We start from the raw sequence: 23,517 nt of genomic DNA on the forward strand, positions 1-23,517 counted from the left end.
TGTTCAGAGGGATTACACACACACACACACACACACACACACACACACACACACACACACCTCCCTTATATTTTTCAAGAGTAAAATCAAAGGCAAAAATTGCCCTGGGATGACTAGATATCCACAAGAAGAAACAAAAGTATTTGGATATGTACCTCACATCATGTACAAAAGTAATTTTTTTTTAAAAGGATCAAAGTCCTTTGTGTAATAGCTAGAAGCATAAAACTCATAAAAAAAAACAGTTGAGGAAATTTTGGTTACTTTGGATGTGCTGATGGCTATTTAATATTTGTATTTATTTTAATCAGTTAGAATAATCCCAGTTTAAAAGTGGTATGATTTCATGTCAAAATAAACCTTAATGTTATGTGTAACTGAAATTAACTAATAAAAAATAAAATTTAAAAATGAACAAAGGCACTGGAGATGTAGCTCAGGGGTAAAGCATCCTTGAGTTCAATTTTCAGTACCAGCAAATAATTATTAAAGGAACAAAGACATTTCTAAATGTAATAGGCTTAATCTTGACACTGTTGACACTTCTGTGAGTTTGGTGAAAATGAGAGCCATTTTCATGATAATTCATAATTTGTTTAAAATATGCCCACAAAATTAAAAGATATCTGGGGTTTTTTTTGGTGACTCAACAATATGTTACTGACTACATGAAGAAGCAACAAGTATACAGATGTTAGTTTGGAGTCAGAAGTTAATTAGTTAATGTTATTTGTTTGACAGCCCTTCAGCTAATATGATTCCACACAATTCTAGGAATCATTTGGCTCCAAAGGAATAATCTTTACTCTTGAGAAATTTCAATTTTATTTAAGTCTATAGATTAAGAAAAATGGATGTCCAGGTTTGACTTATACAAGATAAATGTGGTTGGAGTTTTTCAGAAAGAAGTCCCCATTGGGGGACAGTGAAGTTTCAAATAGCATATACAGAAGCCTAGATGAAGTCTATAACTTAAAAAAATCATAGTGACTAAATTGTAAATATATTTATCTTTACCCTTCAAAAAATTTATTATGCCACATCATAAACCTCATATCTAAAATCCTTTAGATATTTCCAGATATATGGCATTATAAGAAGTATCTTTTGGCACATGCCTATAATCCCAGCAGTTTGGGAGGCTGAGGCAGAAGGATCACATGTTCAAAGCCAGGTTTAGTAACTGGCCTCTAAATAAAATTGTTAGAAGGGCTGGGAATGTTACTCAGTGGTTAAGCTCCCCTGGACTTAATCCCTGGTATTAAAAAAGAAAAAAGAAAAAGAGTGTTTTCTAGGAATCTGTATTGTCCAATGCAGGGTCATGAGATTTTACATGTTTTCTGCTAAGAATCTTGTAGTCCATCATTTGTGCAATTTGATTACAGCTTGCTTCTCTTTGTCTAGTTACTGTGTAAATTTATGTTTTTGTTTGGGTAGTTTTTCTTTCATAATGTAGGCTTTTGTAGTTATGAATTTTCTTCTGGGGGCTACTTTAGCTGCACCGCATAAATTTTGGCATGTTTCCTTTCATTTTTATTTACCTAAACTATTTTCTATTTTTTTCTTTTTTTCTTCCTACAGAGTATACTGTCTAATTGCTAAGTTTGAAAATTTTTAAATTTTGTTTTTTTAACTTAATTTCATTGTAGTTACAAAAGATACTTGTCCTGATTTCAGTGATTTTAAATTTATTAACATTTTTATTGCTTTAAAATGGCAAGTTCTACACAATGTTTCCTACACACTAGAGTAAAATGTGTATTTCAACTTTTGGGCAGAATATTCTTTATAGTCCTCTAGAACTAGTGCATTTATATAATTGTTCAAGTCATTTTGTTTTACATGGACTTTTTGCTAGTTATTTCATTCTTTCTTGAAAGTGGGATATCACAAATTATCCACCCCTTTTTGTAGAAAATTTTCTTCCTTTAATCCTGATAGTTTCCATTTCATGCATTTTGGAACTCTGTATTTAGACATGTATATATTTATAACTTAGCTTGTGAGACTGCCCACTCTATTGATATGTAATATATATTTTAGTTTTATCATAAATATGCATATATATTTAATATATAATTTAATATATGTAATTACAAGTATATATAATGGTCTATCCTCTATATAACAATTTCCGTCACAGCTGATTTTGTCTGACATGTGCATGGCCCTCCAGCTGTTTTCTTTGTTGTTTTTTGTTTTTTTATATTATACTGGGGGTTTTACCCAGGAGCACTTTACTACTGAGACGTGTCCCCAGACACTTTTATGTTTTACTTTGAGGTAGGGCCTCACTAAGTTGAAAGGAGCCACCCATGAATTACTTGAAGGTCTTCTCTCAGTATGGAGCCATGGGGATTTAGATTTAACCTTGGAAACTATGGAGGCACCCTCAAGCACATTAGATTGCCCAAGGCACATGACCTCTAAAAGTCACTATGTGATATTCATTAGCTGTGACCAAGTTTAAGACTACCCAGTGTAGATTTGAGTCCTTTATTTCAGATTGTACAGGGAGATCCTTCTCTACCTTCCCATCAACTTATGGCAGAAGAAAGGATTTCCATAACAAAGGTTGAATCTGCCATGATTACTGCACAGCTTACTAGAATTAATCCACAAGAACCTATATATTGATTAACATTTCCCAATGTTCATACTCCTACAGGAGCAATGTGGCAGTAATTGGGAATTATTGAGTGGCCTCGCCTACGTTATTCCCCTCTAAAGTCATTGACTCCATTTCATAGCTTTATTGTGCAGTTTTTAAAGGAAGAACACGAGTTTTGCAGATAGTTGGGTCATAGCCTAATATTATTGTTGGCCCTTTTTCTACTCAAGAGCATGATTGGCCTTGGCAATCTTCTAATACTTGGCAGATAGCTTTTGTAATTTCCCTGGTCAAATGGAAAGCCATTACATTCATGATAATATTATTCAGTTTGCTCTTGTGACTACATTGATTTTTTCCCAAAAGTGTACATGCTTAACCAATAGTTGGAGCATTAATAATATTTACTGATGGATCAAGGTCAGGAAAAGCAGGTTTCTATAGCCATGTTCATACAGAGATAATACAGACATCATATACTTCTGCAGAATGATCAGAAATTTAAGCTCTCATTTGTGCTTTAATTCATTTTGCAAACGAGTCAATCCATATTCATTCTGATAGTTTATATTGCAGTTGGAGTCACAAAAAAATATTGAAACATCAACTACTGGGAACACACCATTGCAAGAGTTATTTGTTTCAGACCTTACAAAAAACAATTCAAATGTGTCACCATCCATGTTTCATTAGCCATATAAGGGCACATTCTAATCTTCCAGGTCCTTTAGCATCAGGTAATGATAAGATTGATAAACTTGTTGCTGTTGTGAATAAATATCTTTATATGATGTGCACAAGCCTCACATTCTTTACATCATCAGAATGCTTCTACTTTACATAAAAAATTTAATATTCCTGGGGAAAAACTTGTCAAATTGTTCATCAAATCTCAGAATGTTTTATACATATTTTATCTTCACCAACTGAGGTTAATCCCGTGGTTTATGACTATCAGTTATGGCAAATGGATGTAACTCGCATCCCTCAATTTGGCAAACAGTGTTAAGTTCATGTTATTGTTGATACTTACTCTAGATTTATTTTTGCCACTGCTTGTGTAAAAGAAAATACTGAGCATGTTATTTCTTACTGTCTAGCTATTTTTGCAGCATTAGGATGTCCTTTACAGATTGAAATTGATAATACTCCAGCTTATACTAATTTTTCTTTCCAGCAGTTTGGCCATCAATTTTGTATTGATCATAAAACAGGTATTCTGTAGAAGCCTCAAGGTCCAGCCATTGTACAATGAGCTCATTTACCTGTTAAGCTACAATTACAAAAAAAGGGGGCTGAGGCCCCACAAAATAAAGTTAATCATGCTTTGTTTTCATTTTTTTAAAATACTGACACTGAAAGTCACACTGCAGCTGAAAGACACAAAAAGTCTTCCACAGCAACAGGTTCCTTGGTCCACTTTTGGTGGAATGATTTACAAACATAACAACAGAAAGGATCAGATTAAGTGATAATGTGGGGTAGAGGACATCTTGTGTTTTCCCAGAAGGTGCCTCTCATCCTATTGGGGTACCTGAAGATGCTATCAGAGATGGAGTACCTAGAACCAAGGTTCAGATGACTGAAGATTGATCCAGAGATGTCAGCCCTGACCCTCAGCAGGAAGTGAAAGCTACAAAGGAGGAAGAGGATGAAGAAGGCCCAGAGAGACTGAATGTTGAATCTACCATCATGGAAACAATGGAGAATCTAATGCTACAACCTGAACAGATAGTTCGACACAAGGAGGAACTAAGTCTGCAGCCACAATGTTTGTGGCCATGTTAGCTCTGTTGAGCTTCCAGTAAATGAGGTCCAGGGAGAAACCAATTGGACATATTCTTCAGACCAATCTTTGGTACACCCTGTGGTATGGACCAGAGAATCCACCCAGTATTTACCAATGATACTCATGTAATGTGTGGTTTTACAAATACTCAGATTACACCCATCCTTGTGACTGGATTTAGTGATACTGGTTATAGGGGACACTACACATATATTGGTCCTATGGTAAACATACTGGCCATCCAGGGGTATCTTTTGAAGAAAAGACAGCATATGAGATGTCTAGACGAGCCAATCTTACTGGACCCTGGGACTCTTAATAACTGTTTGGACATATTCTTTAAATGGAACTTTCTCTAACAAGCCAGTCATTGCCACAGAACATCTGCCAATACCTTACTGTCATAATCATTCTGCAATAGAATTTGGCACATTTCCTAAATGGATAGACTGTGCAGATGTCTTGCCAGTACAACAAAAAGGTTCTAAAAATAGTGGATATATTTTAGACTGGTCTCCAAGAATAGACAAAAGAAAATCACATAAAGATGCCATGATCCCTGGAGGTTTTGTTGGTAATATCCTAACCTTCAGTGAAGGCAGTATCCAAAAAGATGTTTGGTGCTTAATTGTAGCCTCATATTTCCTATACTACACTGACAGCCCTATGCCTGACTTTGTAGGCAGGGGGTGTAAAGAGGTTTCCTGGTATGGCCTGCAGGCCTGGTTTAATCTCCTTATGCTTTAATTACTGGAAATGTGAGAGTTAAGAGAAAAGATGTTAAATATCTTGTAGCCTGTAAAAAGTGCAGTTTACCTGATTGCATCTCTAGATATAACAAGGGAAAGGAACATTAATCCTTCACCAGTCTTCCTTTGTCTTACTACCAGCCAACATTTCAGAGCCATGGTATGCTGATGCTGGTTTTCAGGTTTTACAACAGACACATGCTCAGGTGACAAGACTCAAGCAAGCTTTTGGACTCATAATTCTTGGTTATAATTTTTCAAATTTTATTTAATCTCGTTCAACTGTCTACAGTTACGTTAGTGGCTAGATCTCAGAACATTTAGCATGCAAATTTTCTTAATAATTTGGCTCAAAATACTTCCAAGGTCTTCAATAATCACAAATATTGATTTTTGAAAGTATTGAAACTTGAATGCCTTAGAAACTTCTGTCATAAATATTGGTAACGAGCTTTCTGCTCTCTCATTTAAGGAAAGGTTTAAATGCCATCTGACTATGAAGGTCTCTGTTACTGTAACCAAATATAATGCTTCCCAATGGGATTTGGAGAAGGTTAAATCATCTAATGGGTATTTGGCATAGCAATAATAATAGACTGGATCTTATGGAGTTACATCACAACAGGATGTTCAAAAAAGCAAAATTGATCTTTTGGATCCTACTTCTCTAACTGGAAATACTTCAAGAATGGAATGGCTTTAACCCTGGAAACACGCTGAAACACTCTGCATGGTATATTATTGGAATGAGATGTTCGCTACTAGTTCTTTTTTGTATTGTGATAATAGGTTATCACACCCTCAGAACACAAATCTGGGAACTTAAAATAGTGGCTCATCATTTTCTATTGCAAAGAAAAAAAAGGGGAATATTCACGGTGCCACCCGTGAATTACTTGAGGGTCTTCTCTGGGTATGGAGCCATGGAGATTTAGGTCTAACCTTGGGAACTATCCGCAGCTCCCCAGAGTGCATTAGATTGCCCAAGGCACATGACTCTATCTCTGCTCTACCAGGAAGACCCCTCTTCTAGCTCTGAAGTTGGGCATAACCCGATGGGAAATGCAAAGCCCACTTTCTACCTTATTTGGCAAAAAACATTACATGGAAAACATTTGATATTCCCTGATATAAATAAAGCAAACATAGGTTCCATTTTGCTCTTTTGAGTTTGGAAGCTTCATCCCTAAGATCGCCTAGTCCATCCCACCCCTGCTTTTAAAATTACTTTCTGTATCCTGTGGGGAATTTTTGTCCCCTGCTTTACCTTTCTTAGCTTTTATTTTGCAGCCAGACCATTCCACCAAGAGAAACTCTATTTTTACCACCTGCAGTTTTGAATTAATGACACTCTTACCTCAGCCTCCCGAGTCACTGAACTACTGTGGCGGGCTCTTGATTGCTATTTTTATATTTTTATATTTATTTTTATTCTCATCCTGTCTTTGTTTTGGAATCTAAAGTGAATCTGATGTAGACAGCAGAATAATTTTGTTTGACTCTAGGTTTTTACCCAAGGGTGCCTTAACACTGGGCTACATCTCCAGCCACTTTTTAATATTATTATATTTTATTTTCAGACACTGTTACACTGAATTCCTGATGCCAGCATCAAACTTGTGATCCCCTAGCCTCAGTCTCACAAGAAGCTTAGTGACAGCATTGAGCCACTTTGCCCAGATGATGATGAGTTAGACAGGATCTCCATAAGTCACCGAGTGTGCCCTCAAACTTGGAGTCCTCTTACCTCAGCCTCCTGAGTTTCTAGAGTCAGAAATGTGTGCTGCATGCCCAACTTGATCAATATGTTCTCTAAAATTGGAACAAATTGGATCTATATGTAGTGATAGTCATGAAAAAAGTATTAGTAATGAACCAAATGCTTCTGCTATGTTGCCACTTGTTTTCTACCTATATGTTTTTTGTTCATCAATTTCCCATTATTTCCTATTAATGATTCATTTTTCTTGTGTACCATTTTTATTTCATTTTCTTCTTTTGTCGCATGTTTAGCTTTTCCTTAGTGATTGTTCTGGGAGCTCTAACATCTTAAATTCATGACAATCATTTTTTATTCATGCCAAATTAGTTTCAATTGTATAGAAAAATTTTGCTAATCTTACAGATTTGTCCCTCATTCCTGGTTTTTATATTTGTCATAGACTATAAATTCATGCATCGTGTGTCTTCTATGGCTTGGATATCATTTGTCCCCAAACAAGCTTAGGATTTGGACACTTGTTCATCATTATGGTAGCACTGAGGCATGGGAAACTTTCAAATGTGCTGTCTACTGGGCATTAATTCAGTCACTGGGGACACCACCCTCAGGAGGAATGGATGCTAGTCTCTTGGAATGAGTTTTTGAGAAAATGAGTTGTTATGAAAAATCAAGTCTGACCCTCTCTGGTCTGTGGCTCAAATTGGTCCATATGATTTTCCCTCTTCCACTTGTCCCCACTCTGATGACAGCCACCATGCTGGAATAGAGCAACATGGATACTCCCCAGAAGCCAAGTGGATGGGACTCTCAGACTCTAAAATTCTGATCTAAATGACTTTTTAATCACAAACTACTCAGTCTTAGGTATTTTTTGATAGCAATGAAAAATGGACTCTTGTAGTAATTCCACATCAATGTTTGTTTGGTTCTAAGAGTTATTTTTGTGTTCTAAGTGTTATTGTTGCACTCATTTATTTAAAAATCTTTTTAAATTTTATTTTTTAAATACACAACAGTGTAATGCATTGCAATCCTTATTACACATATAGAGTACAATTTTTTACACTTATATTAAAAAAAAAAGAGTTAGAAACTAAATATTCCATGGTACTGGCTATACTTAGCTACCATATTGAGCTAATGAGCTACATCTACCATTACTTCTCATTATTTTATTTGGGCTCAAGGATCTGTCTTTTATCATTTCCTTTAACCTTGGTGGCTCTATTGTCATTTCTTGAAGAGTTGTTTACTCACCACAAACATTTCCTTGTACAAATCTCCCCTTATCTTTTGAATCATAGTTTTGTAAGTAGAAAATTATTGATGGTTTAAAAAACAAGTTCCATCATGTCCTCCCACTGCCTTCCAGCTTGTTGGATTCTCTAGGGAAACCCACTAATGCTATCTTGTACCTGAACAACTGTTTCTCTCTGACCACTCACGAGATTGCCTCTTGGTATTTGTTTTACAGCAATTTGACTCTCATAGCTCCTCTTACCCATGGTTTCCCTTTCTGTAAGCTATAGACAATTCCAGAATGAGCAACTCATGAGTTTTAAATTGCAAAGTGTTCTGAGGAGCATGATGCAATCTCTCCCCACCTGACCCCATCCCTCCAGGGGCATGAGACTCTGCCTTCTCCAGCAGTTTCCCAGTTGATATACTGTTTCTGGAATACCTTCCTGTTAGTGGCAAGTTGCCATCTTTGTTGAGAGACTGACAGTTTTGATAGTGCTCCACATGTGTAGAAGAGAACATCTCTCCGATTACTCATGCACCACATTCTGTTTGTGTCCATGTTGCATTGTTAGCACCTTGGAGCTTAAGAATAGAAGACACACCTTGACCCTCTCCTAAAGAAAAACATGATTTCCCATGAGACTATGACCCAAGAAGTTGAGATATGTTTAATAAGTTTAGGATGAACCTCTTTCACAAATAACCTCAAGAAAAAGTACCAGTAACTAGGAAGTCAATTCTATTTGGTTGTAATGCTAAAATGTCCACCAGGAAGGAAGTTGAACCTCATTTCCATAGCATATAGTTTTATGCTAAAATGTCCTTAAGAATAGTTAGTGTGTAAACAAGGCAGTCTGGTTCATGCTTAACTCCCAGGATGGAACCTAATTTCATCTGACAATGCAAGGTAACCCACCCCGCCCAATGCCACCATGATCTGAGGGATGAGGTATCAGTCCCTGGGCATAATGAGGACCCACTGGAGGCCCTTGTTTCTCTCCAAAAGGAAAATGCTATAGTCGTCATTCATGGAAGAATACATCATCATTTGTCAGGCACATGGACAGACCTATTTAGAAAAGCAGATACAAATTCAGGAAAGAACGTGAGGGGCCCAGGATACAGTGAGGTCGGTAGTGCGCTTGCTTCACATTCACAAGATCCCAGGTTTAATCCCCAGCACCACAAGAAGAAAGAAAGGAAAAAATGTGAGAAACTATAAAAGGAGAGATGGCAAGTACAAGGTCAGAGGTGTTGCTATTTGGAGAGGGGCATTTAAGTGGGGCTGGACTAGAGATAGGGCCAGAGCAGGCTTCTGTAATTTCTCACCCATTTTTCTAAGCTTGCTCATATCATGCTAGTATTTGGGGGTCCAGGAAGTTGGTCTAGGAGAAATGCTGCATTGCAGGGAGTTGCTTTTTTTTTAAGTTGATTTTTATTTTTAAAAATATTTTTTAGTTGGACAGGATAACTTTATTTCTTTTTAATGTGGTGCTGAGGATCAAACCCAGTGTCTCACATGTGCTAGGCAGGTGCACTCTCACTGAGCCACAACCCCAGTCCCTTGTTTTTAATTTCAAAATTTTTTGTGGGCATTCCTGCATTCTGGTGATTTATGACCTTCTCCTTTGAGGTTCAGTGAAACTTTCTTCTTGGTATCCCAACATTTCTGCCCCAACCAGACATGTTCCACAGATCTTTATGGAAATCAAGTGTTACTAGAGGAATGGATAAATGATCATTTACTTATCAAAGCAAATAGAGCAGTGTTTTCAGGACAGAAGTCTTAAGAGAATGCTCATTATTAGATTCCTACTTTTACTTATGTATTTAGCCATGGACTCATATGTTTTTTGCAGTCATCCACAAATGGGGTCCACAAACCAGCAGATTTCAGAAACTTTTAATGTTGACACATATTTTCAAATGGTTGCATCTGATTGAGGCACATTTGACTTAGGGTAAACATTAAGATGCTTTTAAAGTGCTCATGAATTTTCCTGGCTAGAATACTGCAGAGGGTTTTGCCAGTTTTGTTGCCACTTTGTTTATCTCATTGGTGTTGAAAAACCTCTCAGATGCAAGGAATGCACCCCAGAGGCAATCTCCTGCAGCTGGCCACCCACAGACCCCCACACCCACTGATCCAATTCTCCATCACACATTAACTGGGTGTTGGGTGCTGTTGGATTGTTAATTATTGGGTAAAATCCAATGTTTTGTCCCCAAGGAGCCCAAGGTCTAGCTTGTTGGTTATTGGAACCACTGGGTTGGTTATTCACTTTTCCTTTCCTCTCAAGACAAATCTGAGCTCCATCAGGGACCTATATCTAATGGCACTAGTAGCTTAGTAAAATTTCTCATTTTGTTTAAGAAAACTAACAGCAAGAATAATATCCCTCATGGGGGAAGGAGGGGTTCTGGCCCCAAGGTGTCCTCAGCTCTTTCCCTCTTCTCACCCACATAATCTTCTCCCCATCCTGCGCAAGACAACTGTGTACTGCTCATCCCTGGAATCCTGGGCATGTGTCTTGACCTTCTCAGTCTTCCTTCAAGAGAAAAGTTCCCATTTCACAAATGCAGCAAAACTGGGCCCCCAATTATCTGGGCTGCTGTTACTGAGAAGCAAAAGAAAAAATACTGAAGATGGGGACTGGGGCTGGGGCTCAGCCCTTGAGCAGTCGCCTAGCACGTGCGAGGCCCTGGGTTCCATCCTCAGCACCATAGAAAAATAAATGGATAGAATAAAAGTATTGGGTCCAACTCCAACTAGAAAAAAATATTTAAAAAAAATAAATACTGAAAAGGCAATGTATCTAGCACTTAGGGAAATGCAAATTAAAACTGCACTGAGAATCTCTTTGACTCCAGGCAGAATGGCAATTATCAAGAATACAGTAACAATAAATTGGTGAGGATGTGGGGGACAGGGAATGCTCACACCTTGTTGGAAAAACTGCACATTGGAGCAACCCTTCTGGAAAGCAGGATGGAGATTTCTCAAACTAGGACTGGAACCACCCTCTGACTCAGTTATCCCACTCTTCAGCATAAAGAGGATAAAATCAGCATACTACAGGGACACAGCCACATCAATGTTTATGAGAGAACAACTCACAATAGCTAAGCTATGGAGCCAGCCTAAATGCCCATCAACAGATGAATAGATAAAGAAATTGTGGTGTGTATACACGGTGGAATATTACTCAGTTTTCAAAAAGGATGACTTCATAATATTGGCCTGTATGTGAATGGATCTGGAGATTATCATTCTAAACTAAAATAAGGCAATCTCCCAAAACCAAAGGTCACATGTTTTCCATGACATGCATTATCTATATCACAAGGAAGGTGGGGGGCAAAAAGAGAAGTTCTGTAGATGAGACAAAGGGGAGCAATAGGAATGGAGGGGAGATAAGAACAGAAAAGACAGTAGCATGAAGTGACCATAATGTTTCTATTTAATTATATGAAAATACCTAAGTGAATCTACCCATCATGCCCACCCACAAGAATGGGGTCCTAAGGGAATAAGGTATATTTTATGTTTGGATAAATTTACCACAATGGATTCTATGGCCATGTATAACTAAGGAGAACCAATAATATAGAACAAGATTTTAAAGTACTGAAAAGGACCATGGGACCAAATTGATAGCATCCTAGCCGGATGAGGAAATGTCTTTAGGTACATTCCAGAATTTTCTAAACCGCTCCCCCATTGAATGCTGCCAAAGGTGTTGGAGCCTGAGGGAAGGTGGAGGTACAGGGTGCTGCATGAGTAGAAAGGACTCCCCCCCCACGCATTCATCTACAGGTGCAGAGGTCCCAGGGGGCAGGTAATCTCCAGGCCTCCACTGTTAACTAAGGCAGAGAGGAGCAGGGTGCATTGAGTCTATGGAGTTATTTACCAAATTAGGAAAACCTGGAATTGGCTTTCCTGGACTCCCAATCAAACGCAAATTGTTTTTCCTTAAAGAGAGAGACCCTTGAGCCCATTTTAAGGAGAAGTCTTCTCTGTATTATGTGACTTTTTGCACTACTGAATTGGGGGGACAAGACCAGAGCTCTCTTTGGAAACACATTGACTTTGTTTGCATCAAGACAAGCAGGTAGGGTCTCTCTTTTTTTTCTTTTTTCTTGATAAGTGCAGCATATTCAGCTGATACTAAGGATGCACACCTGGGCAGGGTGTCTCTGTTTCTTTGGAGGAGGCAGGATCCCATTTCCTGGGATCCAGGGGGACCGCTGGGAACCGGGGAGAGCACCCAGGGTGGCCTTGATCTGTGCAAGGCTGTTATCCTGAGGCCACCGCAGGTATTTCTCTCAAAAAGAAAGAAAGAAAAGAGTGGTACATGCCTGTCATTCCAGCGGCTGGTGAGGCTGAGGCAGAAGGATGGCGAATTCAAAGCCAGCCTCAGCAAAAAGCAAGGGGCTAAGCAACACAGTGAGACCCTGTCTGTAAATAAAATTCAAAGTAGGACTGGGAAAGGGGCTCAGAGGTTGAGTCCTCTGAATTCAACCCCCAGTGCATCAGGGAGCAAGGGAGCCTGGGTGCAGCTGGGGTTTACCCAGGTCTGCGTTCTCGGGTCTCTTCTGTGCTGACCTCCTTACTCTGCTTCCAGCCTCCATGTGGGCAGGAGATAGATTCTACTCAGCTGGAGGAACATCAGCTCTCAGGCTGCTAACTGGGTGGCAAACTCCTCCAGGGTGCCTGCCAGGCCCCCAGTGAGCCTCCACTAGTGCTGGCCATGACGCACTGGGCAGTTCCCACTGGGCGAAAGACCAGTTCTGCTTGGAGAATTTTGCACAGATGAACAGAGGACAAGTCAGCACCCTGAAGATGCTTTGGGTGGTCTTATTATAGGAGGAGGCCCAGGTGGTGAAACTTTCCAGAAATGACTTCAATTTCCTAACATCAAAACCCAGCAGAACTTAGAATTCTTGTCACCCTAACCCTAACCCAATGCCCAGACCTCAAAATGAAAAGAAAAAAAGCTGCACCCAAATCCTGCCATTCTGTCTTCCTTCTTGCCTGAAGCGGATATCACCCCGCTGTCACTCAAAAAGAAGGCTCCCTGGGCTCAGGTTGGGGAGAGAAGAGACTGACTGACGCCCTGTCCAATCAGAATCCCCCGTGCTGAGCGCTGTCCAATCCTGAGCGCAGCCAGCGAGCAGGGGGCGGGCCTCCGCGCTCTGGGTGGGATTTATTTCTCCCTGCTCCGTGCTTCTAGGATTCCTGCAGTTGGACTCCAGGCTTCCCTCGTGCCCAGGATCCAGGGTGGCCCTGCCATGCAGGGACTGAAGCTCTCCAGGGCAAGCTTGGCTTCTGGGCACCAGGAAATGGTGAATATGCAGTGGCACCTGGTGCCTGGACAGGGAGGCTCAGGAGGGAGATGGGGCAGGGAGGCGGTCTGGCGGGTCCTGCTGTGGCGGGAACCCTAGTTGGCCCACCCGGACTCTGGGCGCTCGCTGCGTCCACAGGTCTGAGCCCATTGTGGACAGCGCCCCTCAGTCCCCCTGGCCAGCCGGGTGGAGAGCATGACAGTGGCGGAGACCCCTCGCAGCATCCCCATCCCCTGGGGCAGCCTCAGCCCCTGCTGGAGTCCTATCTATCTGGCAAGTGAGCATGGCTGCCTGGCATCTTCCCGGGCTGTGGTGATTGACAGGTGGGACCAGGACAAGAATCCAATTCCAAGCCAGGGGATCCTGCACACCTGTCATCCCAGTGGCTGGGGTGGGGGCTGATGCAGAAGGATTGCGAGGTCCACAGCCTCAGCAAGTGGGTGAGGCAATTAGAGACTGCTTCTAAATAAAATGCAAAATAGGGCTGGGGATGGGGCTCAGTGGTCAAATGCCCCTGAGTTCAATGCCACGTACCAAAAGAAAAAAAAATAATAATAAATCTCCAAACACCGTTCTCCTGCAGGAGGGGAGCTGCGGAGTACAGGGACCTCGCTTATTCCTGAGCTAGTTTGTGGAGTTTATTTGTTTTTGTTTGTTTGTTTTTGTTTTGTAGTTAACAGAAGGGTGCTTTACCACTCAGCTCTGTCCCTGGTAGTTTTTAGTTTTTATTCTGACCGCTGGTCTAGCTAAGTTGCTGAGATTGGCCTGGTTAAGGTTTGATTGATAATGACTTTTCCATTGCAATTAAGTGTATGATTTTTACACACTCATGGGCTCATGGATGGACTTTGTTGACGTCGTAATTCCTTGATGACAATTGTTTTTTTTTTTTTTATTGTTGGTCGTTCAAAACATTACATAGTTCTTAATATATCATATTTCACAGTTTGATTCAAGTGGGTTATGAACTCCCATTTTTACCCCGTATACAGATTGCTGTATCACATCAGGTACACTTAAAAAACTATTTCTTAAAAACTATTTCTTAAAAAACTATTTCTTCATTGATTTACATATTGCCATTCTAGTGTCTGATGTATTCTGCTGTCTATCCTTTTCTCTACTATCCCCCTTCCCCTCCCCTCCCCTCCCCTCCCCTCTTCTCTCTCTATCCCCTCTACTGTAAATCATTTCTTCCACTTGTATTATTCTTCTCTTACCCCTCCTTTCCTCTTATATGTAATTTTGTATAACCCTGAGGATCACCTTCCATTTCCATGTGATTTCCCTTCTCACTCACATTCCCTCCCACCTCTCATCACTGTTTAATGTTAATCTTCTTCTCAAGCTCTTCATCCCTACCCTGTCCTTGGTTACTCCCCTTATATCAATGAAGTCATTTGGCATTTGTTTTTTAAGGATTGGCTAGCTTCACTTAGCATAATCTGCTCTAATGCCATCCATTTCCCTCCAAATTCTATGATTTTGTCATTTTTTAATGCAGAGTAATACTCCATTGTGTATAAATGCCACATTTTTTTATCCATTCATCAATTGAAGGACATCTAGGTTGGTTCCACAATCTTGCTATCATGAATTGTGCTGCTATGAACATCGATGTAGCAGTGTCCCTGTAGCATGCTCTTATTAGGTCTTTAGGGAATAGACCGAGAAGGGGAATAGCTGGGTCAAATGGTGGTTCCATTCCCAGCTTTCCAAGAAATCTCCATACTGCTTTCCAAATTGGCTGCACCAATTTGCAGTCCCACCAACAATGAACAAGTGTACCTTTTTCCCCATATCCTCTCCAGCACTTGTTGTTGTTGGACTTCATAATGGCTGCCAATCTTACTGGAGTGAGATGGTATCTTAGGGTGGTTTTGATTTGCATTTCTCTGCTAGCGATGGTTAGCATTTTTTCATGTACTTATTGATTGATTGTATGTCCTCCTCTGAGAAGTGTCTCCTCAGGTCCTTGGCCCATTTGTTTATTGGGTTATTTGTTATCTTATTGTCTAATTTTTTGAGTTCTTTGTATACTCTGGATATTAGGACTCTATCTGAAGTGTGTGGAGTAAAGATTTGTTCCCAGGATGTAGGCTCCCTGTTTATCTCTCTTATTGTTTCTTTTGCTGAGAAAAAACTTTTTAGTTTGAGTAAGTCCCATTTGTTGATTCTAGTTGTTAACTCTTGCGCTATGGGTGTCCTATTGAGGAATTTGCAGCCTGACCCCACAGTATGTAGATCATAGCCAACTTTTTCTTCTATCAGACGCCGTGTCTCTGATTTAATATCAAGCTCTTTGATCCATTTTGAGTTAACTTTTGTGCATGGCAAGAGAAAGGGATTCAGTTTCATTTTGATGCAAATGGATTTCCAGTTTTCCCAGCACCATTTGTTGAAGATGCTATCCTTCCTCCATTGCATGCTTTTAGCCCCTTTATCAAATATAAGATAGTTGTAGTTTTGTGGATTTGTTACTGTGTCCTCTATTCTGTACCATTGGTCCACCCGCCTGTTTTGGTACCAGTACCATGCTGGTTTTGTTACTATTGCTCTGTAGTATAGTTTGAAGTCTGGTATCGCTATACCGCCTGATTCACACTTCCTGCTTAGCATTGTTTTTGCTATTCTGGGTCTTTTATTATTCCATATGAATTTCATGATTGTTTTATCTATTTCTACAAGAAATGCTGTTGGGATTTTGATTGCCATTGCATTGAACTTAGAGAGAACGTTTGGTAATATCGCCATTTTTGATGATGTTAGTTCTGCCTATCCATGAACAGGGTATATTTTTCCATCTTCTGAGGTCTTCTTCTATATCTCTCTTTAGGGTTCTGTAGTTTTCATTGTATAAGTCTTTCACCTCTTTGTTAGGTTGATTCCCAAGTATTTTATTTTTTGGGGGGATATTGTGAATGGAGTAGTTGTCCTCATTTCCGTTTCAGAGGATTTGTCGCTGATATACAGGAATGCCTTTGATTTATGTGTGTTGATTTTATATCCTGCCACTTTGCTGAATTCATTTATTAGCTCTAAGAATTTCTTTGTAGACCCTTTTGGGTCTGTTAGGTATAGAATCATGTCATCTGCAAATAGTGATAATTTAAGTTCTTCTTTTCCTATTTTAATGCCTTTAATTTCTTTCATCTGTCTAATTGCTCTGGCCAGTGTTTCGAGGACTATGTTGAACAGAAGTGGTGAGAGAGGGCATCCCTGTCTTGTACCAGATCTTAGAGGGAATGCCTTCAATTTTTCTCCATTCAGAATGATGCTGGCCTGTGGCTTATCATAGGATGCTTTTACAATGTTGAGGTATGATCCTGTTATCCGTAGTTTTTCTAATGTTTTGAACATAAAGGGATGCTGTACTTTGTCGAATGCTTTTTCTGCATCTATCGAGATGATCATATGGTTCTTATTTTTAAGTCTATTGATGTGGTGAATAACATTTATTGATTTCCGTATGTTGAACCAGCCTTGCATCCCATGGATGAATCCTACTTGATCATGGTGTACAATTTTTTGATTTTTTTTAATCCGATTCGCCAGAATTTTATTGAGGATTTTTGCATCTAGGTTCATTAGAGATATTGGTCTGTAGTTTTCTTTCTTTGAAGTGTCTCTGTCTGGTTTAGGCATCAGGGTGATGTTGGCCTCATAGAATGTATTTGGAAATTCTCCCTCTTTTTCTATTTCCTAAAATAGTTGAAATGTATTGGTGTTAGTTCCTCTTTAAAGGTTTTGTAAAACTCTGCTGTATACCCATCCAGTCCTGGGCTTTTCTTTGTTGGTAGTCTTTTGATCGTTTCTTCTATTTCCTCTATTGTCATTGGTCTGTTTAGGTCATCTATATCCTCCTGACTCAATATGGGCAGATCATATGACTTAAGAAATTTATTGATGCCTTCACTATCTTCTATTTTATTGGAGTATAAGGATTCAAAATAATATCTGATTATCTTCTGTATTTCTGAAGTGTCTGTTGTGATATTGCCTTTTTTATCCCGTATGCTAGTAATTTGGGTTCTCTCTCTTCTTCTCTTTGTTAGCATGACTAAGGGTCTGTCTATTTTATTTATTTTTTCAAAGAACCAACTTTTAGTTTTGTCAATTTTCTCAATTGTTTCTTTTGTTTCGATTTCATTAATTTCAGCTCTGATTTTAATTATCTTGCCTTCTACTTCTTTTGCTGTTGTTTTGCTCTTCTTTTTCTAGGATTTTGCGATGAAGTATGAGATCATTTATTTGTTGTTTTTTTTCTTTTTTTAAGGAATGAGCTCCAAGCAATGAATTTTCCTCTTAGAACTGCTTTCAATGTGTCCCATAGATTCCGATATGTTGTGTCTGTGTTTTCATTTAACTCTAAGAAGTTTTTAATTTCCTCCTTGATGTCTTCTAAAACCCATTGATCATTCAGTAACCTATTGTTCATTCTCCAAGTGATGCATGATTTTTCCTTCCTTCTTTTATCGTTGATTTTCAGTTTCATTCCATTATGGTCAGATAAGATGCATGGTATTATCTCTACTCCTTTATATTGTCTAAGAGTTGCCCTGTGACATAATATATGATCTATTTTTGAGAAGGATCCATGTGCTGCTGAGAAAAAAGTGTAACTACTTGATGTTGGGTGGTATATTCTATATATGTCAATTAAGTCTAGGATGTTAATTGTGTTATTTAGTTCTATAGTTTCCTTATTTAACTTTTGTTTGGAACATCTGTCCAGTGGTGAGAGGGGTGTGTTGAAGTCTTCCATGATTGTTGTGTGGTGGTCTATTAGACTCTTGAACTTGAGAAGAGTTTGCTTGATGAACATAGCTGCACCATTGTTTGGGGCATATATATTTATGATTGTTATGTCTTGTTGGTGTATGGTTCCCTTGAGCAGTATGTAGTGTCCCACTTTATCCCTTTTGATTAACTTTGGCTTGAAATCTATTTTATTGGATATGAGTATGGACACTCCTGCTTGTTTCTGCAGTCCATATGAGTGGTATGATTTTTCCCAACATTTCATCTTCAGTCTATGCATATCTTTTCCTATCAAATGCGTCTCCTTTAGGCAGCATAATGTTGGGTCTTGTTTTGTGATCCATTCAACTAGCCTCTGTCTCTTAATTGGTGAGTTTAAGTCATTAACATTTAGGGTTATTATTGAGATATGGTTTGTTCTTCCAGCCATATTTGTTTATTAATGTTACTAAACCTGATTTGTTTTCCTCTTTGATTACTTTCCCCCCCTTACTGCCCTACTTCCCACTGTTGGTTTTCAATGTTATTTTCCATTTCCTCTTCCTGTAATGTTTTGCCAAGGATTTTTTGTACAGATGGTTTTCTAGCTGCAAATTCTTTTAACTTTTGTTTATCGTGGAAGGTTTTAATTTCATCTTCCATCCTGAAGCTTAATTTCACTGGATACACGATTCTTGGTTGGAACCCATTTTCTTTCAGTGTTTGAAATATATTATTCCAGGATCTTCTAGCTTTCAGAGTCTGTGTTGAGAGATCAGCTGTTATCCTGATTGGTTTGCCCCTAAATGTAATCTGCTTTCTTTCTCTTGTAGCTTTTAAAATTCTCTCCTTATTCTGTATGTTAGACATCTTCATTATAATGTGTCTAGGTGTGGATCTCTTATGATTTTGCACATTCGGCGTCCTGTTGGCTGATAGGATTTGGGATTCTGTTTCATTCTTCAAGTCTGGGAAGTTTTCTCGTATTATTTCATTGAATAGATTGTTCATTCCTTTGGTTTGGAGCTCTGTGCCTTCGTGTATCCCAATGACTCTTAAGTTTGGTCTTTTAATGTTATCCCATATTTCTCCCTCTGTGCGGAGACATCGCCCGCGACCGAGCCACCGCAGCCGAACCTCGCACAATGGAAATCCATCCACTAGATTCTGGAGCACCTCAATTTCACTGGAAATTCCCAACAACATAGCCGTCAGCTCTTTCACCTCGTCTTTCTCCCGCACAGTGACGCGGCGCACTGGGGTGATGTACTCCCTTTGCCGCCATCTTCAGCACTTCCCCTTGATGACAATTGTAACAGTACCACTTCACAATGCACATGTTAGGGGATAACTTCTTTTTTTTTTCTCTTATAATTCAAAAGTTTCTTGGTTAAGTTTACATATATTTAACTTTGTTGATGAATTTTAGGACTGGATGCTTCCATTGAGTAAAGCATGCTGGATTGTTTATTAGTGCATCAGAGTTATACATAATGCCACATGCATATGGCACCCGTATAAAACTTACCCATGGTATTTTACACTATTTTTAAGATGAATGTACCATGACTATTAATGTATTATCCTGGTCATATGAACTGATTGCAGAAAGTCCCTGTGGTGGGGGACTATTATGTGTCTTTAATAGCAAAACAGTTTCCACAAATAATTAAGAAACACTTAAACTCCTTGAGTTTATTCGAATTCTTTTGTTTCTTATCTTCATTGATACTATTTAATTTTCTCTCTGATAGGTTTTAGTTTACATTTCTCGGGTTTCTAAAGATGTTGGATTCTTTTTATTCTTATTTTTGAACATATGGGTATCTCCTGTACAAATTGGCAGCTAAAGTCTCCTCCCTGAATTTCTTCTTTGGTGGATTTCAGAGTGTTGGGACCGTGGCCCCTTTCCTACCCAAGGGGGCTGAGATCTGCAGGGGTCTCAGGTTTTTCTTCCTCCTGAGCTTTTCTTTGGGGGGGGCATGGTGGGCATAGTGGATTGAATGCAGAGCTCCTTTCCCACTGAGCTACATCCCTCGTACTTTCTATCATTTATCTTGAGACAAAGGCTGAGTCAGGCCTTGAACTTGTGCTCAGCCTCCCGAGTGGCTAGGATTACAGGTATGTGCCCTCCTGCCTGGGTCCCCCTGAATGTTCTAAATGTAAGGGAAGCAAAATGTCAGATCCAGAACCCCGTCTCCCAGACAAAAGCTGTACACATGTATCAATGAATTCATCAAATTCCAGTCCCCTGTCCCCATTTCCAGTTAAAATTTGTGTGTGTGTGTGTGTGTGTGTGTGCGCGCGCGCGCACGTACGCATGTGTACTCCCTCTTTCTCTCCCAGGCCAGACACCTTGTCAGAATGACTTTGGGCTGAGTGTCCCCCCGTGGACTGCATGTCCCAGGGGTCTCATGCCCTCTGTGACATTTTCCTGGTCCTGTTTTGGCTCTGCCTGACTCGAGGATCCCACACCTGGCACATCTGAGCTCTCCTGAGCGTCTGGAACATATAAGCCACCTGTTGACCTATGAGCAGGTGCATTTAGGGGAAGTAGTATCTCAGGGGAGCAGGTGACTGCTCTGAGGCTGGGAGGAGTCTCCTTATCCAGAAGCCACTTCAGATGTTCCCTCCTCCTGGATCCTGTGGATCCTGGAACATCAGTATGCATGCAGCCATTTATTGACACACGGGTTCAAGTTCCTTTGGAAATGTGTCCAGAGTGGTTGTTAGCTTTTAAAGAACTCCATGCTATTTTTAAAAATGGCTGGACTAAACTGATATTGTAGCCCCATGTGAGCGGGTCTCTTTCTCCATACCCACGTCGTTGGAGGACTAGCTCCTTTGCCTATTTGATAGGAGCCTTTCCCACAGCTGGACTCAGGCTGCAGAAGCTCTCCTACTTGGCTGGGGGCTGAATTCCTGATGCAATTGGATAGAACCCAGGCTGCCTGTGCTCACTGCAAGAAGGTGGTATGAGCCTGTTCTAGAAAGAAACAGGGTTTTGACCGCTTTTGCTTCACTCCTGGTGCAGATTGTAGCACAGGGAAATACTCAGACATCAATGTGAAGCCCCTCCTTTGTGATCCAGGGAGATTTGCACGTGCACAGTTGCCATTGCTCCCAAAGCTTGGTGGGTTAGGATGGAGTCCATGAGATGGGAAAAAATGTTGGACTCTGAGTGCCTGGACATACTTCTTCCAGAAAGAACTGTTCAGGCCTGGAGTGATTACTGAGGTAGGGGGGAGAGGGCTCAGGCAGGGCTGCTGAGTGGCTGTGATCCCAGCCACTTGGGAGGCTGAGCACAAGTTCAAGGCCAGACTCAGCCTTTGTCTCAAGATAGATTATAAAATGTACGAGGGATGTTAGCAACCACAATTTGCAGATCATGCTGGCAAATCCCTTCTAGGGATAAACTGGGACCCTTGAGACCTCACTCCACTTCTGCCCTGGTCCCTAGGATAAAGCTCATGACCCTCCACAGCCATAGAAAACCACCCCTTTCCTTTCCTCCTGATACTTGTGTATATCCAGCTCTTTCTTCTATGAGCACCAGACAAATTGCGTTTCCAGCTACAAGTCATTTAGTGTTCAATGTGCTCCATTTGTGACCCCAATCAGTCTTCCTGTACCCTGGGTGACAGTGGATTGGGGTATTCTGTCCCAATTATGTGGCACATTGCTCAAGGCAGGGCTAATGCCTACGTGTCCCTCAACTTTGCCTGCCCTTCGAATGGTAGAGATTTTCTGAGTGGTCCAATGCATATGTCTCTCAATCCGTGTATAACTTTATTTAAGGGGGACTCAAAACAGAAGTAGGTGTTTATTTGGTGCATCCATGTGTGAAGAGAATCCAGGAGCATCCTATTCTGGTATAATTTTGAAACATAATCCTCCTCTATGTGCTTCTTTGGGGTGCTGGAGTATAATCCAGTACCACACACGTCCTGCCCCCAAGTCCTACCAGTGCTCTGCACCTCCAGTTCCCACACCTCCCTTCATGTTGGGTTGTCTTGTTCATTCACATTAAATCCTCTGCTGGAGATGGTTGCATTTAGCTAGGCCTTTTCATTGACTTCATAATAAAATTGACATTTACATGCATGTAGACTCATCTATGAAATTTCTGCATTGTGAATTTTTTGGTCCTCAAATTACTGCAATATGATAATTTTATAACATGCATTAGTGCCTGGTAATGGTAGCTCCTGCTTTTCCTCTTAGAGCTCAGAATTCCTGGCTAATTTCATATTAATTCAACCTTCCAGGAGAATTTTAAAACTGTTTGCTTTGGTTCTGTCTACAATGAAAAGGAAATCATGGTGAAATTTTGATGGGGTGTTGTCATAGATGAACCTGTGGGAAGCTGTCCTCTGTATAATGAGGAGTCCTATCATCTATACCCAGGGTGTGTAATTCAGTCTTTTATGTGCTGATCTGTATTTGCATTTTTTCAAATTCTGCAGATGTACTATTTAAGGATGCTTATATGTGAAATGTGACATTTATGTGACAGCTATATAAAACTGACATGGTGTTTCATAGTACTTGTCAAACTGTATGAAATATGGCAAACAAAATGTAGCTGATTGCCAGAAATGGTTATTTTCCATAGCTTATTATTTATCTATTACCGAATGAACATCCTCTGCCACCAGGCTCTGGAGGAGTGCGCCGTATCCCCATATGAAGAGGTGCTGTAGTGTCCACATCTGTTTCTGTGGACCTTCATGATAACCCCACATGTTCTTCAACACTGTCTCAATTTGTGTTCATTGTGACTTTAATGTTCAGTCCGTCCTTTCTAAAGACATTGATTGCTTTGTGATGAAGGGACATTTAGATACCAGCTATTTGAAGGGGCTGTTCATGGGTCTTGCCTGCATTTCTCTTGTAGTCTCTGTTCTCCTTTCTTAGAAGAGTTTGGTTAAAGGTGAGGCAATTTGTTTTTTTCATCTGTCACTTCTCCTTGTTCTCTTTAATGGAGTAATTTGAGGAATAGAATTTTTGTTTTCATATATACAATTTATAAATTTTAAAATATTTTTTCTGCAACTTTGAAAAAGACTTTTTTTTGTTCTTTGTTTTTTTCTTTTGTGAAACTGGGGATTGGAACCAGGGTGTCCTATTACTGAACACTATCCTCAGTCCTTTTAAAATTTTTATTTAAAAAATTTAAATTTTTCTTAAGTTTTAAAAAAAATTACTACTGCCTATTTCTTTTTAAATTTAGGCAGGGTTTCACTCAGTTGCTAGGGTAAGCTTCACAATTGTGATCCCCCTGCCTCAGCCTCCAGACCACTGGATATATCAGGTA

This window comes from Spermophilus citellus (assembly GCF_964194105.1).
Source record: "Spermophilus citellus genome assembly, contig: SCAFFOLD_172, whole genome shotgun sequence".
NCBI classification, from domain to species: domain Eukaryota; kingdom Metazoa; phylum Chordata; class Mammalia; order Rodentia; family Sciuridae; genus Spermophilus; species Spermophilus citellus.